The 11,541-nt window shown below is 41.7% G+C and overlaps 1 non-coding gene across 1 annotated transcript; it reads left to right on the forward strand.

Annotated features, from left to right (window-relative positions):
- Positions 1–9,128: 9,128 nt before the first annotated feature.
- Mir7j (microRNA 7j) lies at positions 9,129–9,250 on the forward strand. The gene has a single exon (NR_105798.1). It is a non-coding gene; the product is annotated as a microRNA 7j (primary transcript).
- The last annotated feature ends 2,291 nt before the right edge of the window (positions 9,251–11,541 follow it).

Below are 11,541 nucleotides of genomic sequence, written 5' to 3' on the forward strand. Positions count from 1 at the left end.
AACAAGTATGTATATGTATATGATGTATATGTATATGTACATGTATATGTATAAGTGTGTGTGTGCTTGATCATATAACCTATTTCTATATACTTACAAGAATTCATAGTAACTGCACAACATGATGGCATAGTCTCCCAAAGGTGCATAAGTTTGAACAAGCCTATCAGGCCAGTGAGTGAAATGTGGTTGTTTGAATATACTTGACTCAAGGAGTGGCACTGTTAGGAGGTGTGGCCTTGTTGGAGGAGATGTAGCCTTATTGAAAGAAGTGTGTCACTGTTGGGGTGGGCTTTGAGACCCTTCTCCGAGCTCTTTGAAGACAATCTGCTCCTAGCTTCCTTTGGACGAAAATGTAGAATTCAGAACTCTCTCAGTTTCCCCAGTGTCATGCCTGCCTTGATACTGCCATGCTTCCTGCCTTGATGACAATGGACTGTACCTCTGAACCTGTAAGCTGGCCCCAATTAAATGATGCCCTTTATAAGAGTTGCTTTGGTCATGGTGTCTGTTCACAGTAATAGAAACCCTAAGACAGTGATTAATGTGCTCCAATTGAATAAAGAAGTAAGACATTTTTAAAAAGCACAAAACTCATGGATGTTTAGTGATCTTAAAAAACAATGAAACCATAAAAATTTGCTCAAAATTGAAGTTTAGAAAAAAATTTATTTTCTGTTACTTTGAAATGTTTACTGTGTTCAAGTACTTTGCCTTTTCCTATGTATCTACTTTGTTGTAATTCCTGGAAACAGACATCCTTGATAATCAAGAACATGCTAAATAGTTAGGTAAATATATAATATAGGATTGATACTGTTGGGAGCCGCGCCCACATTCGCCGTTACAAGATGGCGCTGACAGCTGTGTTCTAAGTGGTAAACAAATAATCTGCGCATATGCCGAGGGTGGTTCTCCACTCCATGTGCTCTGCCTTCCCCGTGACGTCAACTCGGCCGATGGGCTGCAGCCAATCAGGGAGTGACACGTCCTAGGCGAAATATAACTCTCCTAAAAAAGGGACGGGGTTTCGTTTTCTCTCTCTCTTGCTTCTTACACTCTTGCTCCTGAAGATGTAAGCAATAAAGCTTTGCCGCAGAAGATTCTGGTTTGTTGCGTCTTTCCTGGCCGGTCGTGAGAACGCGTCTAATAACAATTGGTGCCGAATTCCGGGACGAGAAAAAACTCGGGACTGGCGCAAGGAAGATCCCTCATTCCAGAACCAGAACTGCGGGTCGCGGTAATAAAGGTTCCCGTAAAGCAGACTGTTAAGAAGGATTCAACTGTATGAATTCAGAACTTTTCAGCTGGGGAACGAGAGTACCAGTGAGTACAGCTTTACGAGGTAAGCCTGGCCTTGAACTTTCTAAGGAAATTCAAGACAGTCTATCAGAAGTAAAGTGGAAAATAGCTTTATAAGATATGTTTGGCCTTGAATTTTTTCTGGTGTTAGGAGCCCTTTTGTTCCTTTTCACATGTTATCAAGTGATTAAGATAGGGCTGAAAATTCTAGAGGAAATTCAGGACAAGCTATCAGAAGTAAAGCGGGGAGAGAGAGTAGGAACAAAGAGGAAATATGGTACACAAAATAAGTATACAGGCCTTTCCAAGGGTCTTGAACCCGAGGAAAAGTTAAGGTTAGGTAGGAATACCTGGAGAGAGATTAGAAGAAAAAGAGGAAAAAGGGAAAAGAAGAAAGATCAATTAGCGGAGGTCTCTAGGAAAAGGAGCCTGTGCTCATCGCTGGATGGGCTCGGGGAGCCAGCTCTTAGTAGCTCTGAAGCAGATGAAGAATTCTCCTCTGAAGAAACAGACTGGGAGGAAGAAGCAGCTCATTATGAGAAAAAAGGGTACCAGCCAGGTAAAGTGCTAGCTAATCAGTTAAGGAAGCCAAAAGCGGCTGGCGAAGGCCAGTTTGCTGATTGGCCTCAGGGCAGTCGGCTTCAAGGTCCGCCCTATGCGGAGTCCCCGCCCTGCGTAGTGCGTCAGCCCTGCGCAGAGAGGCAGTGCGCAGAGAGGCAGTGCGCAGACTCATTCATTCCCAGAGAGGAACAAAGGAAAATACAACAGGCATTTCCGGTCTTTGAAGGAGCCGAGGGTGGGCGTGTCCACGCTCCGGTAGAATACTTACAAATTAAAGAGCTTGCTGAGTCGGTCCGTAAATACGGAACCAATGCTAATTTTACCTTGGTGCAGTTAGACAGGCTCGCCGGCATGGCACTAACTCCTGCTGACTGGCAAACGGTTGTAAAAGCCGCTCTCCCTAGTATGGGCAAATATATGGAATGGAGAGCTCTTTGGCATGAAACTGCACAAGCGCAGGCCCCAGCAAACGCAGCTGCTTTGACTCCAGAGCAGAGAGATTGGACTTTTGACTTGTTAACGGGTCAGGGAGCTTATTCTGCTGATCAAACAAACTACCATTGGGGAGCTTATGCCCAGATTTCTTCCACGGCTATTAGGGCCTGGAAGGCGCTCTCCCGAGCAGGTGAAACCACTGGTCAATTAACAAAAGTTGTCCAGGGACCTCAGGAATCCTTCTCAGATTTTGTGGCCAGAATGACAGAGGCAGCAGAGCGTATTTTTGGAGAGTCAGAGCAAGCTGCGCCTCTGATAGAACAGCTAATCTATGAGCAAGCCACAAAGGAGTGCCGAGCGGCCATAGCCCCAAGAAAGAACAAAGGCTTACAAGACTGGCTCAGGGTCTGTCGAGAGCTTGGGGGACCTCTCACCAATGCAGGCTTAGCGGCCGCCATCCTCCAATCTCAGAACCGCTCCATGAGCAGAAATGATCAGAGGACATGTTTTAATTGCGGAAAGCCTGGGCATTTTAAGAAAGATTGCAGAGCTCCAGATAAACAGGGAGGGACTCTCACTCTTTGCTCTAAGTGTGGCAAGGGTTATCATAGAGCTGACCAGTGTCGCTCTGTGAGGGATATAAAGGGCAGAGTCCTTCCCCCACCTGATAGTCAATCAACTGATGTGCCAAAAAACGGGTCATCGGGCCCTCGGTCCCAGGGCCCTCAAAGATATGGGAACCGGTTTGTCAGGACCCAGGAAGCAGTCAGAGAGGCGACCCAGGAAGACCCACAAGGGTGGACCTGCGTGCCGCCTCCGACTTCCTATTAATGCCTCAAATGAGTATTCAGCCGGTGCCAGTGGAGCCTATACCATCCTTGCCCCTGGGAACCATGGGCCTTATTCTCGGCCGGGGTTCACTCACCTTACAGGGCTTAGTAGTCCACCCTGGAGTTATGGATTGTCAACATTCCCCTGAAATACAGGTCCTGTGCTCAAGCCCTAAAGGCGTTTTTTCTATTAGTAAAGGAGATAGGATAGCTCAGCTGCTGCTCCTCCCTGATAATACCAGGGAAAAATCTGCAGGACCTGAGATAAAGAAAATGGGCTCCTCAGGAAATGATTCTGCCTATTTGGTTGTATCTTTGAATAATAGACCTAAGCTCTGCCTTAAGATCAACGGAAAAGAGTTTGAAGGCATCCTTGATACCGGAGCAGATAAAAGTATAATCTCTACACATTGGTGGCCCAAAGCATGGCCCACCACAGAGTCATCTCATTCATTACAGGGCCTAGGATATCAATCATGTCCCACTATAAGCTCCATTGCCTTGACGTGGGAATCCTCTGAAGGGCAGCAAGGGAAATTCATACCTTATGTGCTCCCACTCCCGGTTAACCTCTGGGGAAGGGATATTATGCAGCATTTGGGCCTTATTTTGTCCAATGAAAACACCCCATCAGGAGGGTATTCAGCTAAAGCAAAAAATATCATGGCAAAGATGGGTTATAAAGAAGGAAAAGGGTTAGGACATCAAGAACAGGGAAGGATAGAGCCCATCTCACCTAATGGAAACCAAGACAGACAGGGTCTGGGTTTTTCCTTAGCGGCCATTGGGGCAGCACGGCCCATACCATGGAAAACAGGGGACCCAGTGTGGGTTCCTCAATGGCACCTATCCTCTGAAAAACTAGAAGCTGTGATTCAACTGGTAGAGGAACAATTAAAACTAGGCCATATTGAACCCTCTACCTCACCTTGGAACACTCCAATTTTTGTAATTAAGAAAAGGTCAGGAAAGTGGAGACTGCTCCATGACCTCAGAGCCATTAATGAGCAAATGAACTTATTTGGCCCAGTACAGAGGGGTCTCCCTGTACTTTCCACCTTACCACGTGGCTGGAATTTAATTATTATAGATATTAAAGATTGTTTCTTTTCTATACCTTTGTGTCCAAGGGATAGGCCCAGATTTGCCTTTACCATCCCCTCTATTAATCACATGGAACCTGATAAGAGGTATCAATGGAAGGTCTTACCACAGGGAATGTCCAATAGTCCTACAATGTGCCAACTTTATGTGCAAGAAGCTCTTTTGCCAGTGAGGGAACAATTCCCCTCTTTAATTTTGCTCCTTTACATGGATGACATCCTCCTGTGCCATAAAGACCTTACCATGCTACAAAAGGCATATCCTTTTCTACTTAAAACTTTAAGTCAGTGGGGTTTACAGATAGCCACAGAAAAGGTCCAAATTTCTGATACAGGACAATTCTTGGGCTCTGTGGTGTCCCCAGATAAGATTGTGCCCCAAAAGGTAGAGATAAGAAGAGATCACCTCCATACCTTAAATGATTTTCAAAAGCTGTTGGGAGATATTAATTGGCTTAGACCTTTTTTAAAGATTCCTTCCGCTGAGTTAAGGCCTTTGTTTAGTATTTTAGAAGGAGATCCTCATATCTCCTCCCCTAGGACTCTTACTCTAGCTGCTAACCAGGCCTTACAAAAAGTGGAAAAGGCCTTACAGAATGCACAATTACAACGTATTGAGGATTCGCAACCTTTCAGTTTGTGTGTCTTTAAGACAGCACAATTGCCAACTGCAGTTTTGTGGCAGAATGGGCCATTGTTGTGGATCCATCCAAACGTATCCCCAGCTAAAATAATAGATTGGTATCCTGATGCAATTGCACAGCTTGCCCTTAAAGGCCTAAAAGCAGCAATCACCCACTTTGGGCAAAGTCCATATCTTTTAATTGTACCTTATACCGCTGCACAGGTTCAAACCTTGGCAGCCACATCTAATGATTGGGCAGTTTTAGTTACCTCCTTTTCAGGAAAAATAGATAACCATTATCCAAAACATCCAATCTTACAGTTTGCCCAAAATCAATCTGTTGTGTTTCCACAAATAACAGTAAGAAACCCACTTAAAAATGGGATTGTGGTATATACTGATGGATCAAAAACTGGCATAGGTGCCTATGTGGCTAATGGTAAAGTGGTATCCAAACAGTATAATGAAATTTCACCTCAAGTGGTAGAATGTTTAGTGGTTTTAGAAGTTTTAAAAACCTTTTTAGAACCCCTTAATATTGTGTCAGATTCCTGTTATGTGGTTAATGCAGTAAATCTTTTAGAAGTGGCTGGAGTGATTAAGCCTTCCAGTAGAGTTGCCAATATTTTTCAGCAGATACAATTAGTTTTGTTATCTAGAAGATCTCCTGTTTATATTACTCATGTTAGAGCCCATTCAGGCCTACCTGGCCCCATGGCTCTGGGAAATGATTTGGCAGATAAGGCCACTAAAGTGGTGGCTGCTGCCCTATCATCCCCGGTAGAGGCTGCAAGAAATTTTCATAACAATTTTCATGTGACGGCTGAAACATTACGCAGTCGTTTCTCCTTGACAAGAAAAGAAGCCCGTGACATTGTTACTCAATGTCAAAGCTGCTGTGAGTTCTTGCCAGTTCCTCATGTGGGAATTAACCCACGCGGTATTCGACCTCTACAGGTCTGGCAAATGGATGTTACACATGTTTCTTCCTTTGGAAAACTTCAATATCTCCATGTGTCCATTGACACATGTTCTGGCATCATGTTTGCTTCTCCGTTAACCGGAGAAAAGGCCTCACATGTGATTCAACATTGTCTTGAGGCATGGAGTGCTTGGGGGAAACCCAGACTCCTTAAGACTGATAATGGACCAGCTTATACGTCTCAAAAATTTCAGCAGTTCTGCCGTCAGATGGACGTAACCCACCTGACTGGACTTCCATACAACCCTCAAGGACAGGGTATTGTTGAGCGTGCGCATCGCACCCTCAAAGCCTATCTTATAAAACAGAAGAGGGGAACTTTTGAGGAGACTGTACCCTGAGCACCAAGAGAATCTGTGTCTATGGCACTCTTTACACTCAATTTTTTAAATATTGATGCTCATGGCCATACTGCGGCTGAACGTCATTGTACAGAGCCAGATAGGCCCAATGAGATGGTTAAATGGAAAAATGTCCTTGATAATAAATGGTATGGCCCGGATCCTATTTTGATAAGATCCAGGGGAGCGGTCTGTGTTTTCCCACAGAATGAAGACAACCCATTTTGGATACCAGAAAGACTCACCCGAAAAATCCAGACTGACCAAGGGAATACTGATGTCCCTCGTCTTGGTGATGTCCAGGGCGTCAATAATAAAGAGAGAGCAGCGTTGGGGGATAATGTCGATATTTCCACTCCCAATGACGGTGATGTATAATGCTCAAGTATTCTCCTGCTTTTTTACCACTAACTGGGAACTGGGTTTGGCCTTAATTCAGACAGCCTTGGCTCTGTCTGGACAGGTCCAGACGACTGACACCATTAACACTTTGTCAGCCTCGGTGACTACAGTCATAGATAAACAGGCCTCAGCTAATGTCAAGATACAGGGAGGTCTCATGCTGGTTAATCAACTCATAGATCTTGTCCAGATACAACTAGATGTATTATGACAAATAACTCAGCAGGGATGTGAACAAAAGTTTCCGGGATTGTGTGTTATTTCCATTCAGTATGTTAAATTTACTAGGGCAGCTAATTTGTCAAAAAGTCTTTTTCAGTATATGTTACAGAATTGGATGGCTGAATTTGAACAGATCCTTCGGGAATTGAGACTTCAGGTCAACTCCACGCGCTTGGACCTGTCCCTGACCAAAGGATTACCCAATTGGATCTCCTCAGCATTTTCTTTCTTTAAAAAATGGGTGGGATTAATATTATTTGGAGATACACTTTGCTGTGGATTAGTGTTGCTTCTTTGATTGGTCTGTAAGCTTAAGGCCCAAACTAGGAGAGACAAGGTGGTTATTGCCCAGGCGCTTGCAGGACTAGAACATGGAGCTTCCCCTGATATATCTATGCTTAGGCAATAGGTCGCTGGCCACTCAGCTCTTATATCCCATGAGGCTAGTCTCATTGCACGGGATAGAGTGAGTGTGCTTCAGCAGCCCGAGAGAGTTGCACGGCTAAGCACTGCAGTAGAAAGGCTCTGCGGCATATATGAGCCTATTCTAGGGAGACATGTCATCTTTCAAGAAGGTTGAGTGTCCAAGTGTCCTTCTCTCCAGGCAAAACGACACGGGAGCAGGTCAGGGTTGCTCTGGGTAAAAGCCTGTGAGCCTAAGAGCTAATCCTGTACATGGCTCCTTTACCTACACACTGGGGATTTGACCTCTATCTCCACTCTCATTAATATGGGTGGCCTATTTGCTCTTATTAAAAGGAAAGGGGGAGATGTTGGGAGCCGCGCCCACATTCGCCGTTACAAGATGGCGCTGACAGCTGTGTTCTAAGTGGTAAACAAATAATCTGCGCATATGCCGAGGGTGGTTCTCCACTCCATGTGCTCTGCCTTCCCCGTGACGTCAACTCGGCCGATGGGCTGCAGCCAATCAGGGAGTGACACGTCCTAGGCGAAATATAACTCTCCTAAAAAAGGGACGGGGTTTCGTTTTCTCTCTCTCTTGCTTCTTACACTCTTGCTCCTGAAGATGTAAGCAATAAAGTTTTGCCGCAGAAGATTTTGGTTTGCTGTGTTCTTCCTGGCCGGGCGTGAGAACGCGTCTAATAACATGATACATTCACCCCAGAATTTTTATTTGCTCCTGATTCTTTGGGATATTGACAATCATAGTTATTTTAAATGATATCCATGGGTAGATTCCACAGATAACATCAAAAGATCAATATAATTCTGAGCAAAATGAGAAGCTCATTATAATTAAAAAATAAAAACACCAAAATTATATAGAGGCAAACACCTATATATAATAGCCTTCAGGAGGAAAAGAGCTGTAGAAACAGGAGATAAGAAAACAAATATTGGCATTATTGAACACTTAATGAGTATAAAATTAAGGCATACTTTAAGAATAAAAACCAAGAATACATTAAAAGAAAAATAATAAAGTATATCTATACTAACAAGAGTTGGCTGAAGACACAGACCTAATACAATGAAAGGCCATGTGGATTAGATTGCCTTAAAGAATGTTGTCTAGGTAGTCCAATGAAGACTGTGTCACACTGGAGAGGATGAGGTCCATCACTCCCAATATTGTATTGAAGTCCTAGGGGATTCCTCAGTGAGCTGCTCATCCAATCTATGTTGGGATCCTGAAGCAGTTAGTCTTAAGGTTGGTGAAGGAATGATACAGTGATGATATAGATGGGCTAGCCATTGAGAGTGAGAGATAAAACACAAAGCAAGGCTTTCTTCTTTCATGCCCTTATATCTGAGTTGCCACTTCTTGGATCAAGCAACTAGATCAAGGAAAATCCCACATAGGAGTACCTAGATACTTGGGTTTTAGTTGAATCTAGCAGTTAAGTTGTCAACTAAGGTAATTATCACTGTACCTAAAATATGAGTAATTATAAACTTAATAACATAAGTATGGCACCAAGATATCAACAAAGACATTAGAAGTGAGAATTCGCAAATCTAAAAGTTAGTCCCCGAAAGAGCATCGAAGTGTGTATAGAAAGTGGATGAATATGTCATGAAAATAGCAAGGAACTTGGGAGGTTTGAGAAAGATGTGTTTCAGTGTGGGCTCCCTTGAAAGAGAAAAATTGCATAGTAAGTCATGTTCTAAGTGTTAATAAGGAACTCTCTTACAAACTAAAGAGAAAGAATAGAAAATTGTGGTTTACTATTGAACTATTATTGTAAGCAAAGAGTTTCTACCTGCTTTTGAATTTTCTAAGAGATGATTGAGGGAGTATTTACAAATTGACTCTCCCAAGGGTGGAGAGGCTGGAGGAGCTATAGATACTCTGAGCCTACAATTGGAGGCTATTTCTGATCATGATAATTTCCTGAGGTATTAGTTTGTGCTGTTATATGAATCGAATAATATCCCTTGCTCAGATTAAAAGCCTGGAGTTAAAAAAATCAAGTGCCTTGAACATTCCTTGTAGTTTTGTTATTGTTTCAGAATACTCCCTGGAAATTCCATTCATTTTAGAATATGAGATGCATACATGGAACCTAAAATGAGCTTGTAAGTTGGAGGTAAGCCTATACAACCTCCGGCATACCACCATGGCCAGTCTAATCAATAGAATGTTCAGTAGATGCATAAATTAGAATTGCATGCTGAATATTGAATGCACTGTTTTAATGGTTTTATTATATGCATAACAAACACTAACATAATGCTGTTTGGTGTTTTTGAAACATTTGCTAGCTATAAAACATCCTCATTAATTGCCTTTTTCATTTATGGATCACTAAATCAATTTGGGTCACTTCCTTCAAATATTTCACATAGTTTTCAAAAACAACAACAGTGTGCCTATTGTATAATCACATTCATATTCTTTTCAAATATTCTTAGAACTGTTGTAAAGGTAAACCCTGATAGAGTCACACAGGATGATGTTGATGAAGTTAGGTTTAAGTCTACAGTATAGATAACTATTTATTTAAAATACTCTTCTCCTTATTATTTGGTACCTTCTTTAAGCTATGTTTTAAGGAAGTAGTATATATTTTATTTAAAATAATCTGTGGCCTTTAATAGATAATTCCCTTTAAACTTGGTAGACATTGCTGCAGCACACATTACAGTAGTATTTACACTTGCCAAGTCCTCAAATGGCTTCCAGAAATTTGACCTAAATAGAGAAGGTAGGAAACCGAGAAAAGACAATCACACATACAGAAATATTGACACAGAAAACTGGAATATGGAGGACTGAGTTTTCTGATGAAGCAACCAACCACAGCACCTTCCAGGAGTTCTGTGTTTATTACATCAAGTTGAACAGAGAGGTGTGGTTATTGAATACAGCTGAACAAGGAGAAGGTTATTACAAACTGATAAACAAGGATGCAGTGTTTTTATAGACAGCTACAAAAGGAGGTAGACCTAACTGATCTCAGTAGGTATGATCTCTGTAGGGGAGTAATTGTAAGCTGTAAGTATCCAGGCAATGGAAACATATTGTTCATACACTATCAATATTATGCAGGTACCCAAGGAAGGCATTGCATACCCTCTGAGCATCATCTGGGGAGGGTTTTGTCATTTCCATGGAGTTGAGGCATCAGAGTTCTTGACATGGCTATACCATGCTATTGGCACACATTTCCTCAAAACTTCATTCACTGAGGCATGCTACCCACATATATTTGAAAGTATTTTTTATAAGTACACATTGTATATATAGGCAGTTTGTTACTCACCTTAATGCCTACCTGGATGTTCTTGGTGCTCTCCCTCCCATCTGCTCCATTTGTTCCCTTAGACAAGTTCATTTCTACTATCATGTCTTATAGACATTGTTATATGTGTCTATATACAATTTAGAAACAAGCAATTAGAAAGCACATGTGATATATTATTTCTAAGACTGGCTTAATTTTCATAATATGGCAAACATTTTCATTTGTCTTAATATTTTCATTTATCCTGTAATTTTAGCTTTTTGTGAAATATGCTTACAAATTAACCATATCTATGTTTTATTAGTTGTAGGATGTCTTATACTTTGGTATACAGTTTCATTTTAGATGTAATATGTATGCAAATTTGTAAATATGTAATAAACATTCTTTACTTTTGGCTTGTTTATATTTTCATGTGTGTTTGATGAATAATTCCTTTATATTGTTTAATTGGTCATGTTAATACATGGTGCTCTTAGACTCTATTTAAGCTTAGCCTTTTCTAATGTTATGATGATGTTTTCCCAAGCCTCTCTTCCTAAAATATGTCTTGTTTTCACCAATTACATCCAGATTTACAATTCATGTCCAGCTGGTAAGGGAAACTGTGAAATGAGCCATTCTAATGTGACTTGTTCCTTATACTGGTCACCCCACTTCTACTGAACAGATTGATCATTCTTTCTCCACTTCACCTGTTTCATTCTGTTAACAATACAGGGCACAATATATGCATAGGTCTATTTATAGACTATGTAATTCTTACACACAGCTTGGAAGATTGCAAATTGATGCAATGGCTTTGGAAGGCTGCTTGAGACATCCCCTAAATTAGAACAAATGCTTGTACCTATGATTGCAGCTTTATTTCCTAGTGCGTTGTAATTTAGGACTCCTTTCAGTAGCTTCAGAGGCTTGCGGAATCCAGCAAAATACAGTGAATTATTTTAATTTTTACCTGGTAACTACTGACAATTTCAAGGCACTCACTCTTGGTATATGTGTTCAAGTGATAAACATTCTGAGGT

This window comes from Mus musculus, chromosome 3, assembly GCF_000001635.26.
Source record: "Mus musculus strain C57BL/6J chromosome 3, GRCm38.p6 C57BL/6J".
Classification (NCBI taxonomy): Eukaryota; Metazoa; Chordata; class Mammalia; order Rodentia; family Muridae; genus Mus; species Mus musculus.